The following is a 15,900-nucleotide window of genomic DNA, read 5'->3' as shown; positions in this document are numbered from 1 at the left end:
AGGAGAGGTTGCATTATAATCCTGTGATTAGGTCTCAATCTTCTAGTGAGCTTGTGTCCCTGGACTCTTATATATACAAGTGCTTCTCAGCATGTTTCCCTTTCTTAGGTGAAACAGGAAGGCTAGAGGGGGCTGGAGCTGGGTATTTTCCTTCTCCCAGGTTGGTTAGGCTCTGGTAAAACCAGCTCAGGCTCTGGTAATGTAGTTTCCCTTGAGGTCAGTCTATTGGTATGGAGAACAGAGGGCTCTGGGCTTCTTCTTTTTTTTTTTTTTTTTTTTTTTTTAAAGATTTTATTTATTTATTTTTTCCCCCCAAAGCCCCAGTAGATAGTTGTATGTCATAGCTGCACATCCTTCCAGTTGCTGTATGTGGGACGCGGCCCCAGCATGGCAGGAGAAGCGGTGTGCGCGCAGGATCCGAACCCGGGCTGCCAGCAGTGGAGCGCATGCACTTAACCACTAAGCCACGGGGCCGGCCCTGGGCTTCTTCTAAAATAGCTGCTTTTCCCCTCCTCCTGATAGAAATATGAGGGTGTTTTTGTCCCATCTTCATCTTGAGAGCTTTGTGGGGCTCCTGGAAGTAAAGCTCATGAAAATGTGGGATCTCCCCTAAGGCTGGGTCCCAGGAGTTTTTATCTCTGAAGTGAGTCCATGCTTAGCCTCTAGCAGTTTGTCAATTACAGTTTAATTTTTCCTACCAGTTCCTGGCTTCAGGGGCTTCTGCTCTGCATAGTCTCTGATTCTCTGTATTCACCTCCCTCCAGTTTTCCAGGTGGTGGTTTACCCTGTGAACTCAGTTCTCTGATGGATCTAAGAAGAGTTGTTGATTTTCAGTTTGTTTAGCTCTTTTCTTGTGTGAATGGGAGTGACTTCTAAGCTTTTTACGTGTTGGACAAGAAAAATCCCTTTTTTTAAAGTGTTCAGATATATCATAAAACCAACTAAGATAGAGCTTTGGAAGGAAAAATGATATATTTAGAATGAAAATTGAAACTGTCTGTATGATATATTTATTTATTTATTTTGTGAGGATGACCAGCCCTGAGCTAATATCCGATGCCAATCCTCCTCTTTTTTTCGCTGAGGAGGACTGGCCCTGGGCTAACATCCGTGCCCATCTTCCTCTACTTTATATGGGATGCCACCACAGCATTGCTTAACAAGTGGTGCGTCAGTGCGTGCCCGGGATCCGAACCGGCGAACCCCGGGCTGCCACAGCAGAGCGTGCGCACTTAACCGCTTGTGCCACCGGGCCGGCCCCTGTATGATACATTTAGAATGAAAATTGAAACCATCTGTCATTAGCTTTTTTTTAAACAGCTTTATTGAGATGTAATTTGCATACCATACACTTCATCTATTTAAAGTGTATAGTTCACTGAGTTGTGCAAACATCACTATACTCTAATTTTACAACATTTTCATACCCCCAAGGAAACCCTGTAACTGTTAGCGGTCACTCCCTTCTCCACACCTCCCTCAGCACTCCCACACCTAATCCACTGTGTCTATAAATTTGCCTATTTTGGACATTTTCGTATAAATGAAATCATACAATATGTGATCTTTTGTGACTAGGTTCTTTCACTGAGTATGTTTTCAAGATTTATATGTTATAACATGAATCAGTACTCGTTCCGTTTTATTGCCAAATAATAGTAGATTGTGTAGATATGTCACATTTTGTTTACCCATTCATCAGTTGATGGACGTTTGGGTTGTTTCCACTTTTTGGCTGTTATGAGTAATATTGCTATGAACATTCATGTACATGTTTTTGTAAATACATATATTTTCATTTCTCTTTGGTGTATATCTAGGAGTAGAATTACTGGTTCATGGTAACAATGTTTAACATTTTGAAGAGCTGCTAAACTGTTTTCCAAAGAATGTGTACCATATTACAATACCCACCAGCATTATGAGGGTTCCAATTTCTCCACATCCTCAACAACACTTGTTATTTTCTGTCTTTTTGATTGTAGCCATTCTGGTGGGTGTGAAGTGGTATCTTGTGGTTTTAATTTACATTTCCCTACTGGCTAATGATGTTGAGCATCTTTTTTCTTGTTTATAGCCATTTGTATATCTTCTTTGAAGAAATGTCTATTCAGATTCTCACTCACTTTTTCATTGGGTTATTTATCTTTTTATTATTGAATTGCAAGTGTTCTTTATATATTTTGGATACAAGTCCCTTATCAGATACATTATTTGCAAGAATTTTCTCCCACTCTGTGAGTTGTCTGTTCACTTACTTGATAATATTGATTGCAGCACAGAGTTTTTAATTTTGATGACATCCACTTTAGATGCTTTTCTTCTTTTTAAAAATTTAATATTTTAAATAGTGGTAAAATACACATAGTATAAAACTTACTATCTTACCCATTTTTAAGTATATAGTTCAGTAGCATTAAGTACATTTCACATTGTTGTGCAAAACATTGCCACCATCTATCCACAAAACTCTTTCATCTTGTAAAACTGAAACTCTGTACCTATTAAATAGTAACTCCCCATTCCCTGCTACCTCTATTCAACTACCAGTCTACTTTTTGTCTCTGAATTTGACTAATCTAGGTACCTCATATAAGTGGAATCATACGGTATTTGTCTTTTTGTGACTGGCTTATTTCACTTAGAACAATGTCTTCAACAATCCATGTTGTAACATGTATCAGATTGCCTTGAATCTGTAGAATCTGTAGATTCGTTTTGGGAGTATTGCCATCTTAATAATATTAAACATTTTGATCTATAAACATGGGCTGTCTTTCTATTTATTTAGGTCTTCTTTATTTCTTTCAACAATATTTTGTAGTTTTCACTGTATAAGTGTTGCACTTTGTTAAATGAATTCTAAGTATTTTAATCTTTTTCATGTTATTGTAAAAAATTGTTTTCTTAATTTCACTTTTGGAATATTCATTGCTAGTGTACAGAAATACAGTTGAATTTTATATGTTAATCTTGTAGCCCACAACCTTGCTTAACTTTATTATTTCTGATAAATTTGGTGAGGATTTCTTATAATTTTAATATACAAGACCATGTCATCTGCAAATACAGGCATATCTTGTTTTATTGTGCTTCACTTTATTGCATTTCACGGATATTGTGTTTTTTACAAGACCCTCCACCAGCAAAAAGATTATGACTTGCTGAAGGCCCAGATGATGGTTAGCATTTTTTTGCAATAAAATATTTTTAAATTAAGGTATGTACATTGTTCTTTTAGACATATGCTATTGCACACTTAATAGACTACAGTATAATGTAAACATAACTTTTATATGCACTGGGAACCCAGAAAATTTGTGTGACTCGCTTTATTGCGATATTCCCTTTATTCTGGTGGTCTGGAACCAAACCTGCTATATCTCTGAGGTATGCCTATAGATAGTCTTACTTCTTCCTTTTTAATGTGGATGCCTTTGATATATTTCATTTTCCCAACTGCCCTGACTAGAAAACCTCCAATACAGTGTTGCATAGAAGTGGAAAGAGCAGACATCCTTGTCTTTTCCTGGTTCTTGTGGGAATGTATCAAGTCTTTTATCATTAAGTATGATATTAGGTGTGGGATTTTTGTAGATGTTTTTTATCAGGTTGAGGAAATTCCCTTTTATTTGTACTTTTTAGAGCGTATTTATTGTGTAAGAGTGTTAGATTTTATCAGATGTTTTTTCTGTATCTTTAATGATGATCTTATGGGTTTTATTCTTTATTCTAATAATATGTTGCATATTAATTAATTTTCATATGTTGAACCAACCTTGCATTCTTGGTTATATATATGCCACTCAGTTATGGTGTATAGTCCTTTTTGTATGTTGTTGGATTCCTTTTGCTGGTAATTTTTTGAGGAATTTTGTGTTTATGTTTGTAATAGATATTGGTGTGTAGATTTCTTGTGATTTTGTTGTTGTTGTTGGATTTTGGTACAAAGGTAATAACTAGTGTAATGAGTTGGGAAGCATTCTCTCCTCTTCTTTTTGGAAGAGTTTGTAAAGGATTGGTATTAGTTTTTCTTGGATAGAACTCACTGTGAAGCTGCCTGATCTACTTTTTGTAGAAGTTTTTTTTGTGTGTGTGTGTGTGAGGAAGATCAACCCTGAGCTAACATCCATGCCAATCCTCCTCTTTTTTTTTTTTTTTTTTTTGGCTGAGGAAGACTGGCCTTGGGCTAGCATCTGAGCCCATCTTCCTCCACTTTATACGGGATGCTGCCACAGCATGTCCTGACAAGCAGTGCATCGGTGCGCGCCTGGGATCTGAACCTGGGCCACCAGCAGCAGAGCGTGCGCACTTAACTGCTATGCCATAGGGCCGGCCCCCTATTTTTTGTAGTTTTAAAATTACTAATTTTGTCTCTTTACTTGCTAAAAGTAAGTCTATTTAGATTTTATATTTTTCATGAACCAGTTTTCATAATTTGTGTCTTTCATGCAATTTGTCCTTTCCAGCTAGGTTATCTAATTTGTTGTCATATAGCTGTTCATGGTATTCTCATATATTCCTTTTTATTTTGTAAGATTGGTAGTAATGCCCCCTCTTTCATTCCTGATTTTAGTAATTTGAATTTTCTTTCTCTCTATGTTTTTTTTTGGTGAGTCTAGCTAAATTTTGTCAATTTGTTGATCTTTTCAAAGAAATAAACTTTGGTTTCTCTACTTTTTCTAAATTCTGTTTTTCTCTACTTTTTAAATCTCTGTTTCATTTATTTCCATAGTCTTTATTGTTTCCTTTCTTCCACATGCTTCAGTTTTAATTTGTATTTTTTACTGTTTCTTATGGTGAAAGGTTAGGTTATTGATTTGAAATCTTTCTTTTTAATATAGGTGTTTACAGTGATAAATTTCTAAGCACTACTTTAGCTGCATGCTCTAAGTTTTGGTTTGTTGTGTTTTTGTTTTAATTCCCCTAAAATATTTCCTAATTTCCCTTGTAATTTTTTTCATTGACCCCTTGGTTATTTGCGAATTTGTTGTTTAATTTCCACATATTCAAGAATTTTCTTCTGTTATTGATATCTCATTTGATTTCATTTTTGTTGGAGAACGTATACTTTGAATGATTTCGGTTCTTTTAAGTTTTATTGAGGCTTGTTTTATATCCTAGCATATAGTTTATCCTGTAGAATGTACAGCTTGCATTTGAGAAGAATGCGCATTCTGCTATTGTTAGGTTGTGTGTTCTATACATGTCTTAGTTCTAGTGGGCTTATAGTGTTGAAGTCTTCTGTATCCTTGTTGATCTTCTGCCTAGTTGTTTTCTCCATTTTTGAAAGTAGGGTATTGAAGTCTCCAACTATTATTGTTTAATTGTCTGTTTCTCCCTTCTTTTCTGTCAGATTTGCTTTGTATATTTTGAGACTATGATATTAAGTGCATTTATGTTTATACTTGTTATATATTCCTGATGAATTGACCTTTTTGTTGTTATAAATTGTCCCTGTTTTTACTTCTAGTAACTTTTGTTGTTTTAAAGTTATTTTGTCTTATATCAGTATGGTCACTCACTTCAGTGCTTATGGTTGCTGCTTGTGTGGCGTATCTTTTTTCCTTCCTTTACTTTCAACCTATTTATATTTTTAAATCTAAAGTGTTTATCTCTTATAACCAGCTTATAGTTGGATCTTTTTTCTTTTAATTCACACTGATAATCTTTGCCTTTTGATGTGATTGTTTAATCCATTCACATTTGATGTCATTATTAATAAGAATAGATTTACATTTGCTGGTTTATTTTTTGTTTTCCATATGTCTCATGTGTTGTTTGTGCTTATGGTCCTCCTTTACTGCTTCTTATTGCTTAATTAAGTAAATATTTTCTAGTGTGACATTTTAATTTCTTTAGTGATTTTTTAGCTAATTTTTTAAGTTATATTCTTAGTGGTTTCTCTAGGGCTTACAAAATTTATCTTATCAGAATATACTCCTGATTTACACTGATGTAATTCTAGTGTGATAGAGAGGTTACTCCTATATAGCTCTATCCCTTCTTCTTTTTTGTGTGCTATTATTGTTTTACATATTAGTATTACACCTATATGTGTTACAAACCCAAGAATATATTGTTACCTTGTTATAATTATTTATATAATTTTATGTATTTTAAAGAAGCTGAGAGAAGTAAGGAAAGCAAGTATTTATTTATAGAGCTTGTTATATTAATCTTCTGATTTACCATTTCTTATTCTCTTTATTTGTTCCTGTGGATTTGTTACCATCCAGTGTCATTTCCTTACTCCACTCCAGCTTTGCTCCCACCTGCCTCCTTTTGATGTTATTATCAAATATGTTACATTTCTGTATGTTATAGCCCCAATAATAGTTATATACATACTACTTTATGTATAATTGCTTTTAAAATCATAATTGCATTTAAATTTTAAAGTTAAGAGAAGAAAGGAAAAGAAGTATGCAAGTATGCTGTCTTTTAACCTACATAATGTAATTAATATGTAACCTACATGCTATAATTAACCTATATAATTATCTTTGCTAGCACTATTTGTTTTGTTATGTAAATTCAAATTACTATCTGATATTACTTGCTTTTAGCCTGAAGAACTTCCTTTAGTATTTCTTGTAAGGTGGGTCTGCTACCAACAAATTCTCAGTTTTTGTATATCTGGGAATATTTTTATTTTGTCTTTTTGAAATAGCTTTGCTGGGTTTAGAATTCTTGGTTGACAGTCTTTCTTTCAGCACTTTGAATATGCCTTCCCACTGTCTTCTGGCCTTTATTCTTTCTTTCTTTCTTTCTTTTTTTTTGGTGAGGAAGATTGGCCCTGAGCTAACATCTGTTGCCAGTCCTCCTCTTTTTGCTTGAGGGAGATTGGCCCCGAGCTAACATCTGTGCCAGTCTTCCTCTACTTTACATATGGGATGCCACCACAGCATGGCTTGATGAGCGGTGCGTAGATCCCTGCCCGAGATCTGAACCTGTGAGGCCTGGGCTGCCAAAGCGGAACGTGCGAACTTAACCACTATGCCACTGGGCTGGCCCGGCCTTTATTATTTCTAAGAAGTCAGCTATTAATCTTTTAGCATTCCCTTGTATGTAATTTGTTTTCTCTTCCTGCTTTCAATATATTCTTTTTCTCTTTCAACATTTTGATGAGGATGTGTTGATGTGGATCTCTTTGTTTATCCTACATTGAGTTCGTTAAGCTTCTCAAATGTGTAGATTTGTTTTTCATCAAATTTGGGACATTTTCAGCCATTATTTCTTTGGGTATGTTTTCTACTCCTTTCTGTTTTCTGCCTCAGGTATTCCCCATTATACATATGTTGGTGCATTTGGTCTTGTCTTGCAGCTCTTTGAGCCTTTGTTCATTTTTCTTTATTCTTTTTTCTCTGTCCTTCAGACTGCATAATCTCTAACAATTTATCATCATGTTCACTGATTCTTTCTCCTATCTGCCCCTATTTCCTGTTGAGCCTCTAGGAAATTTTTCATTTCAGTTGTACTTTTCAACTCTAGAATTTCCATTTGGTTATATATATATATATATATATATATATATTTTTTTTTTGGTGAGGAAGATTAGCCCTGAGCTAACATCCACTGTCAGTCCTCCTCATTTTGCTGAGAAAGATTGGCTCTGGGCTAACGTCCATGCCCATCTTCCTCTACTTTATATGTGGGATGTCTGCCACAGCATGGCTTGATAAACGGTGCGTAGGTCCAAGCCTGGGATCCAAAATTGTGAACCCTGGGCTGCCAAAGTGGAGCACGTGAACTTAACCACTATGCCACCAGGCTGGGCCCCTCCATTTGGTTATTTTGTAAGTTCTATTTATTCTCTATTTGATGAGACATTGCCATTACCTTTCTTTAATTTTTTTAAGTGTGATTTCCTTTTCTTCTTTGAACATATTTATAACAACTGCTTTGACGGTTTTGTTGGCTAAGTCCAACAGGTGGGCTCCCTTAAAGGCAGTTTCTATTGCCTACTTTTTTTCCCTGTGAATGGGTTACACTTTTCTTTCTCTTTGCCTGTCTCACAATTTTTTGTTGTTATCTGGACATTTTAGATGATATATTGTTGCAGCTCTGGATACTGATCATCTCCCCAGGCTGGGAATGTTTGCTGTTATTTTGCTTGTCTAGTTATTTAGTAACTGGGTTGAACTAGTTCAGTAAACTCTGTTTCCCCTGCCATATGCAGCTTCTGAATTTCCTCACAAGAAGGCACAGCCTTTGGCATGTGTCAGTCTCCCTGACCTGTGCTTCCCCTTCATCCACCCCTTCCATGACTATGGTTTTAGCTCACTTCTCTTTTTTTTTGTTTCCCCATTAAGCTTCTTGCTTGACTTCCCCTATTAGCCTCAACTAATGCTGGCTAGCTGATTGCTGTATGTTTTCAACAATGCCTTGAGGCATAATTTGCTCCACAGTCTGATCCAATTAATGTCAGGCCCTTTTTTAGAGGTAGTTTTTTAGGTCAGTCTTTGAGGCCTCCTTTCACCTCAGGAGAACTCTTAGTTGTCTCTTTTCTTGGTTGTCTCTTTTCAACTTCCACCTTGTCTTTGTCTAGCTTATTGGTATCATGTAGCTACCAGCTTCTTTTTAATTGCTCACCACCGAGATCACCATTGTTTTTTCCAGTGTCCTTAGGCTTGAAACTTTCCATGCTCTATTCCAAATAAAGTCAGTCTACTTATGGAGATGTGTGGAGCTACCTTTTCTTACAGCTTGCGCCTCCTCCTGGGCAGAATCTTTGTGACACTGCTGTGGAGCTGGGGGCTGGGACAGTGGCCCACTTCTCTTGGAGTAACACACCTCTTCTCTACAAAAATGGTACTGGATAGGATGATATTCTCTGGTCTTCGTGGATTGCCTCTTCTGGAGTGGAACCTCTGCCCTATGAGTGAGCTGGGGTGGGGTTGATTATAGTCCGGTATTCTCAGCCTGCTATGCCTGAGGTAAATCTTCTCTACAAGTGGGGACCTGGTAGAGATAGGACAGTTCTTATGTTCTTCTTTTACAACCCCTCTCCCAAAACATCCTCTCTGTTCTGCCTCTTTACCGTATGCTTTATTTTTATTGATACACCCAGTTGTACCGTTTTAATTATTTGGTTACATCTCACTCTTCCCAATAAGACCCTGAGCTCCTGAGTGATAGTATTGTGGTGTAAGGCCTGGAATTAAGTTTCAGTATTATGTTCTGCCTTGACATATGAAACCGGGTGGGCCTCAAAAGGCCTAACCACAAGTTTTCTTCCTCTCACCAGATAGGCTCTCCGCCTACTGGGAAAGGGTCCCCACCTGGCTAGTTCCCGTATTAACTAGACCAGCTGCACTCTGCCTGGTCCTCAACCTAATGGGTTTCACTTTCCTGCCAGCCTGTGAAATTATTCAAACAAGCCAATTATATCTACCTCTGGGAACCTAGGATCACCTTATCCTCTTGCAACTATAAAGCCTGCCTCCCACCCTTCCTGCTTATTTATTCTGTTTGCAAGTGCAAACTGCACTGGAGGTATGGTCCAGTGTCCTACTCCCCTGGAATATGACTAATAAACTGCTGTCAGTCTCATCTGTCCAGTGTCAGGTGTTATGTGTTTGGCCATCTTTGTAACCATGAGGCAGGAATCCCTCCACTAATGGGATGAAGTGGAGGGGAATAAAAGAATTGTTTATGTCCGTGTTCAATAAATATTGTATTGAAATGGGCCCTTGATATCAACTGCCCTGATTCCTTATTTTTTATTGACAAACCCCCTGGGTCCTGTGTCATAATGGGCAGAAAGCAACTGCTGAGCTGTGGTTCAAATTGGGTCCAAAGTGTGAGTCAACTTACTTTACAAGTGGGGTAAAATAAGTACACTTAACAAAATATAAGTTCAGAGTACAGGAGAGATTGGACATACAATGACAAATTTGAGTCTGGATTATTGAGAATTGGTGACATCATTAGCAAGTAGGGAACTGAATTTGGTTTTGGACATACTGAGTTTGATTTTCAGGAGATCCTTCAGTTTGGAGTGTCCTCCAACTGTCATTTCAACTGTCTTCCAGTTGAAAAAGTGGGAACTGGGAAATGTAAATTTGGAGGATCTCAACAATTGATGATTAAATTATGCTACAGGAATAGTTAAGCTTTCTGAGGGACTGTGAGTATAGAGAAAAGCAAAATGCCAAGGGCAGAATCTTATAGAATACAGTAGGAGAAAGGGGAGCTAATAGAGAATACTGAAAAGGAACAGATCTTTTGTTTAAATTGTTATTTAGATTTAGTTCTTATCCTTTCAGGTTCCATTTGCATTTCTGCCTTCAGCATGTCACGGTGGATTTTGTTGCATTCACGTGTAGAATTGCTATGTCTTCTTGGTGGATTGATCCTTTTATCATTATGTAATAACACTCTTTGTCCTGAGTAATTTTTTTCATTCCAAAGTTCACTTTATCTGATATTATAGCTTCTCCTACTTTAAAATAAATTATTTGTACATTTCTTTTTCCTTCTTTTTTGCTTTACTTTTTTTATGTCATTGTGTTTGAAGTGAATTTCTTGTAGACAGCATATAATTGTGTTTTTTAAAAATACTCTGTTAATATCTGTATTTTAGTTTGTGCACTTAGGCAATTTACACTTAAAGTAATTATTGATATACTAGACCTTAAAGTCTGCCATTTTATTTGTTCTCTCTTTGTTCCTGTTTCTCTTTTCTGGCCTTACTATGGGTTATGTGAACATTTTGATCTATCGATAGTATTTTGAGTATATTGGTTTGTATGGTTTGCTTAGTGGTTGCTCTAGATATTACAATATACATACATAATTTATAATTGTCTACTGGTATCAACTTTTACCATTGAGAGTGAAGTATAATTGGTTCCTTTTACCCTTCCCATTTTTTTTTTTGAGGTTATAATAGTTTAATAACATTGTGACGTTTCAGTTGTACATTATTATTTATTAGTCACCATATATATGTGCCCCTTACCCCTTATGTCCACCCCCAACCCCTTTCCCCTCTGGTATCCACTAATCTGTTCTCTTTGTCCGTGTGTTAGTTTGTCTTCCACATATGAGTGAAATCATGTGGTGTTTTTCTCTCTCTGTCTGGCTTATTTAGCTTAACATAGTACCCTCAAAGTCCTTCCATGTTGTAAATGGAACGATTTTGTCTTTTTTATGGCTGAGTAGTATTCCATTGTATGTATATACCACATCTTCTTTATCCGTTCATCAGTTGGTGGGCACTTGGTTGCTTCCATGTCTTGGCTATTGTGAATAATGCTGCAGTGAACATAGGGGTGCATAAGTTTCTTTGAATTGTTGATTTCAAGTTCTTTGGATAGATACCCAGTAGTGGGATAGCTGAGTTGTATGGTATTTCTATTTTTAATTTTTTGAGAGGTCTCCATACTGTTTTCCATAGTGGCTGCACCAGTTTGCATTCCCACCAGTAGTGTATGAGGGTTCCCTTTTCTCCACATCCTCTCCAACATTTGTTATTTTTTGTCTTGGTGATTATAGCCATTCTAATGGGTGTAAGGTGATATCTCATTGTAGTTTTGATTTACATTTCCCTGATGATTGGTGATGTTGAACATTTTTTCATGTGCCTATTGGCCATCTGTCTATCTTCTATAGAAAAATGTCTCTTCATATCCTCTGCCCATTTTTTGATTAGATTGTTTGATTTTTTGTTGTTGAGTTGTGAGTTCTTTATATATTTTCGAGGTTAACTCCTTGTCAGATATATGATTTTCAAATATTTTCTCCCAGTTGGTGGGTTGTCTTTTTGTTTTATTCCTCGTTTCCTTTGCCTTGCAGAAGCTCTTTAGTCTGATGTAGTCCCATTTGTTTATTTTGTTTGTTTGTTTTCCTTGTCTGAGTAGACATGGTATTCGAAAAGATCCTTCTAAGGTCAATGTCAAAGAATGTACTGCCTATATTTTCTTCTAGGAGTTTTATGGCTTTGTGTCTTACCTTCCAGTCTTTAATCCATTTTGAGTTAATATTTGTATATGGTAAAAGATAATGGTCTACTTCCATTCTTTTGCATGTGGCTGTCCAGTTTCCCCAACACCATTTATTGAAGGGACTTTCCTTTCTCCATTGTATGTTCTTGGCTCCTTTGTTGAAGATTAGCTGTGCATAGAGGTGCAGTTTTATTTCTGGGCTTTTAATTCTGTTCTATTGATCTACGTGTCTGTTTTTGTACCAGTACCATGCTGTTTTGATTACTGTATCTTTGTAGTATATTTTGAAGTCAGGGATTCTGATGCCTCCAGCTTTGTTCTTTTTCTCAGAATTGCTTTAGCTATTCAGGGTCTCTTGTTGCCCCATATGAATTTTAGGATTCTTTGTTTTATTTCAGTGAAGAATGTCATTGGGATTCTGATTGGGATTGCGTTGAATCTGTAGATTGCTTTAGGTAATATGGTCATTTTAACTATGTTTCTTTTTCCGATCCATGAGCATGGAATATCTTTCCATTTCTTTGTGTCATCATTGATTTCTTTCAATAATGTCTTGTAGTTTTCGTTGTATAGGTCTTTCACCTCCTTGGTTAAATTTATTCCTAGATATTTTATTCTTTTTGTTGTGATTGTAAATGGGATTGTATTCTCGAGTTCTTTTTCTGTTAGTTTGTTGTTAGAGTATAGAAATTCAACTGACTTTTGTAAGTTGATTTTGTACCCTGCAACTTTGCTGTAGTTGTTGATTATTTCTAATAGTTTTCTGATGCATTCTTCAGAGTTTTCTCTATAGAATCATGTTGTTGGCAAACAGTGAGAGTTTCACTTCTGCCTTGCCAATTTGGATACATTTTATTTCTTTTTCTTGCTTAATTGCTCTGGCCAAACCCTCAAGTACTATGTTGAATAGGAGTGGCAGAGAGTGGGCACCCTTATCTTGTTCCTGTTCTCAGAGGGATGGCTTTTAGTTTATCACCATGGAGTATGATGTTGTCTATGGGTTTGTCATATATGGCCTTTGTTATGTCGAGGTACTTTCCTTCTATACCCATTTTATTGAGAATTTTTATCATAAGTGGATGTTGGATCTTGTCAGATGCTTTCTCTGCATCTATTGAGATGATCACCTGGTTTTTCTTCCTAATTTTGTTAATGTGGTGGATCACATTGATTGATTTGCAGATGTCGAACCATCCCTGCGTCCCTGTTATAAATCCCATTTAATCATGGTGTATGATCCTTTTAATGTATTGCTGTATTCGATTTGCCAATATTTTGTTGTGGATTTTTGCATCTATGTTCATCAGCAATATTGGCCTATAATTTTCCCTCTTTGTGTTGTGCTTGTCTGACTTTGGGATCAGGGTGATGTTGGCCTAGTAGAATGAGTTAGGAAGTGTTCCGTCTTCTTCAGTTGTTTGGAATAGTTTGAGAAGGATACGTATTAAATCTTCTTTGAATGGTAGAGCTCTCCAGAGAAGCCATCTGGTCCTGGAGTTTTATTTTTGGGGAGGTTTTTGATTACTGTTTCAACCTCTTTACTTGTGATTGGTCTGTTCAGATTCTCTATTGCTTCTTGATTCCTTTTTGGAATCAGTCTTCAAGATTGTCCAATTTGTTGGCATATATAGTTTTTCATAGTAGTCTTTTATAATCCTTTGTATTTCTGTGGTATTTGTTGTAATTTCTCCTCTTTCATTTCTAATTTTATTTATTTGAGCCTCCTATCTTTTTTTCTTAGTGAGTCTAGCTAAAGGTTTGTCAATTCTGTTTATCTTCTCAGAGAACCAGCTCTTAGTTTCATTGATCCTTTCTACTGTTTTTTTAGTTTCAATATCATTTATTTCTGCTCTAATTTTTATTATTTTCCTCCTTCTGCTGACTTTGGGCTTTGTTCCTCTTTTTCTGGTTCTGTTAGGTGTAGTTTAAGATTACTTATTTGAGATGTTTCTTGTTTCTTTTTTTTTTTTTTTTTTTTTTTTAAAGATTTTATTTATTCAGTTTTTTCCCCCCAAAGCCCCAGTAGACAGTTGTATGTCATAGGTTCACATCCTTCTAGTTGCTGTACGTGGGACCCGGCCTCGTGTTGGAGGGAGAAGTGGTGCCTCGGGGCGCTCCCGGGATCCGAACCCGGGTCGCCAGCATCAGAGCGCGCGCACTTAACCGCCAAGCCACAGAGCCGGCCCTCTTGTTTCTTGATATAGGCATTTATCACTATGAACTTCCCTTTTAGAACTGCTTTTGGTGCATCTTATAAGTTTTGGTACATTGTGTTTCCATTTTCATTTGTCTCAAGGAATTTTTTGATTTCTTTTTTGATTTCTTCTTTGATCCATTGGTTGTTCAGTTTGTTAATCTGCTTTGTTTTATTATTTTCTTGAACCTGTTTTATCCTCAGAACAATTTTCATAACCCATATTCCTTCTCAAGTTACTATGCAGGTTACATCCTTCTTTTTCTCTTTTAGTTTTCTTCAACAGTTAATACTTGATACTTCTACTTCTTTGCCTTATAATTCATTCCTGAACCCATTTCATTCTATATTCAGCTACTTTTTGGAAGCTCACCAGTGGGTTTAGAATGCCAGTCATTTGTAGTGAAAAGAGTTCAGAATTTGGAGTTAGAATTAAAAGGTTAAAGTGCTCATTTTTCTCACTTACTCACTGTACAACTCTAGAAAAATTGTATATCTTTACTCCTCAAAATGTGGTCTCAGGACTCATAGTGTTGCGTATCACCAGGGAACTTATTAGAAATGCAGAATTTCAGATCCCACCCCAGACCTACTCAATCAGAATCTGCAAGTTAACAAGATTTTCACATTGAGAAGCAATGTTATGTTGTCATCTTTGAAACTTAATTTCCCTATATGTAAAATATAGGTAATATTTGTTGTATATATCAACCGTCTTACCACCATCTGACATACCATATGTTTTACCAATTTATTTATTGTCTGCCTACTCCTATTAGAATGTAGGCTTTGTGAGGCAGAATTAGAATGTAAGCTTTGTCTTTTTGTTTATTGCTCTGTTTCCTATATCTAGAACAGTGACTGGCATATAGTAAACATTCATTTTTTGAATGAACAAATGAATGCATTACTTGTCAAATCTTTTCCTTGCTATTACAGTCATTTACTTTTCACTGCCATTTAGCACTACTTTCATTAGAATTTCTGTATTAGATGGTACAAATGTAGAACATTTCCATTGTTGCAGAAAGTTCTGTTAGTGTTGCTTACACTTTTGCATTCCCTTCCCAGCCGTCTTGAATCTGTATTTCTGCAGTACAGTTCTTATCAAATCTGTCAACAACCCTCCCCGCCATATAGATTAAGTTCAAACTCCTTAGTGTAAGCTTTAGTGTCTTTACAGTTTCATATAATTAAAAATATATATCTTATTCAGGGTACATTTATTAGGAGAGTCAGTTAAACCCACTGCATGCATAGCATTCATTTGGGCCATATTTCATTGTCTTTGTAGGACTTGGGGGAAAGGGAAACCTATGAAAATTAGGTGATGATTCTTTGCTTTGCCATGCAATAAAGAATTTTGTCTCTGATTGAGGAGTCGCATGTCTTCTGCTAGCATACATGACACAATAACAGGCTAACTTATTAGCTTATAAGTAGGGTGAAATCAAATCTCAGAGTAGACAGCATTTCCCATCACATTGAAAAGGCTTTAAAAATCCAAATTTTAAGATTCACATAATATTCCATCAAATGGATATACTGCTATTTTAAACCATTACTCTATTGTTGAATATTTAAATTATTTCCACATTAGTTTGCTGTTATAAATGGCTTTGTATTAATATGGTTGTGTGTAAATATTTATCTCCTTTGATGACTACGTCCTTAGGATTCCTTTCTAGAAGCGTAAAGGCCCAAGGAAGGAAAGCTTGCTTTATTTTTTTAGTGCATAAAAGGAATATTTTTTTT

General features: G+C 36.1%; 1 protein-coding gene across 1 annotated transcript in view; it reads left to right on the top strand.

Moving 5' to 3' along the window:
- The window catches only part of ALMS1 (ALMS1 centrosome and basal body associated protein), a 226,413-nt gene that overhangs the window by 49,097 nt on the left and 161,416 nt on the right, over nt 1-15,900 (top strand).

The sequence above is a fragment of the Ceratotherium simum genome, chromosome 11, assembly GCF_057802395.1.
Source record: "Ceratotherium simum simum isolate JZ-2026a chromosome 11, ASM5780239v1, whole genome shotgun sequence".
Lineage (NCBI taxonomy): Eukaryota > Metazoa > Chordata > Mammalia > Perissodactyla > Rhinocerotidae > Ceratotherium > Ceratotherium simum.
This window is presented reverse-complemented; position numbering and strand designations above follow the sequence as displayed.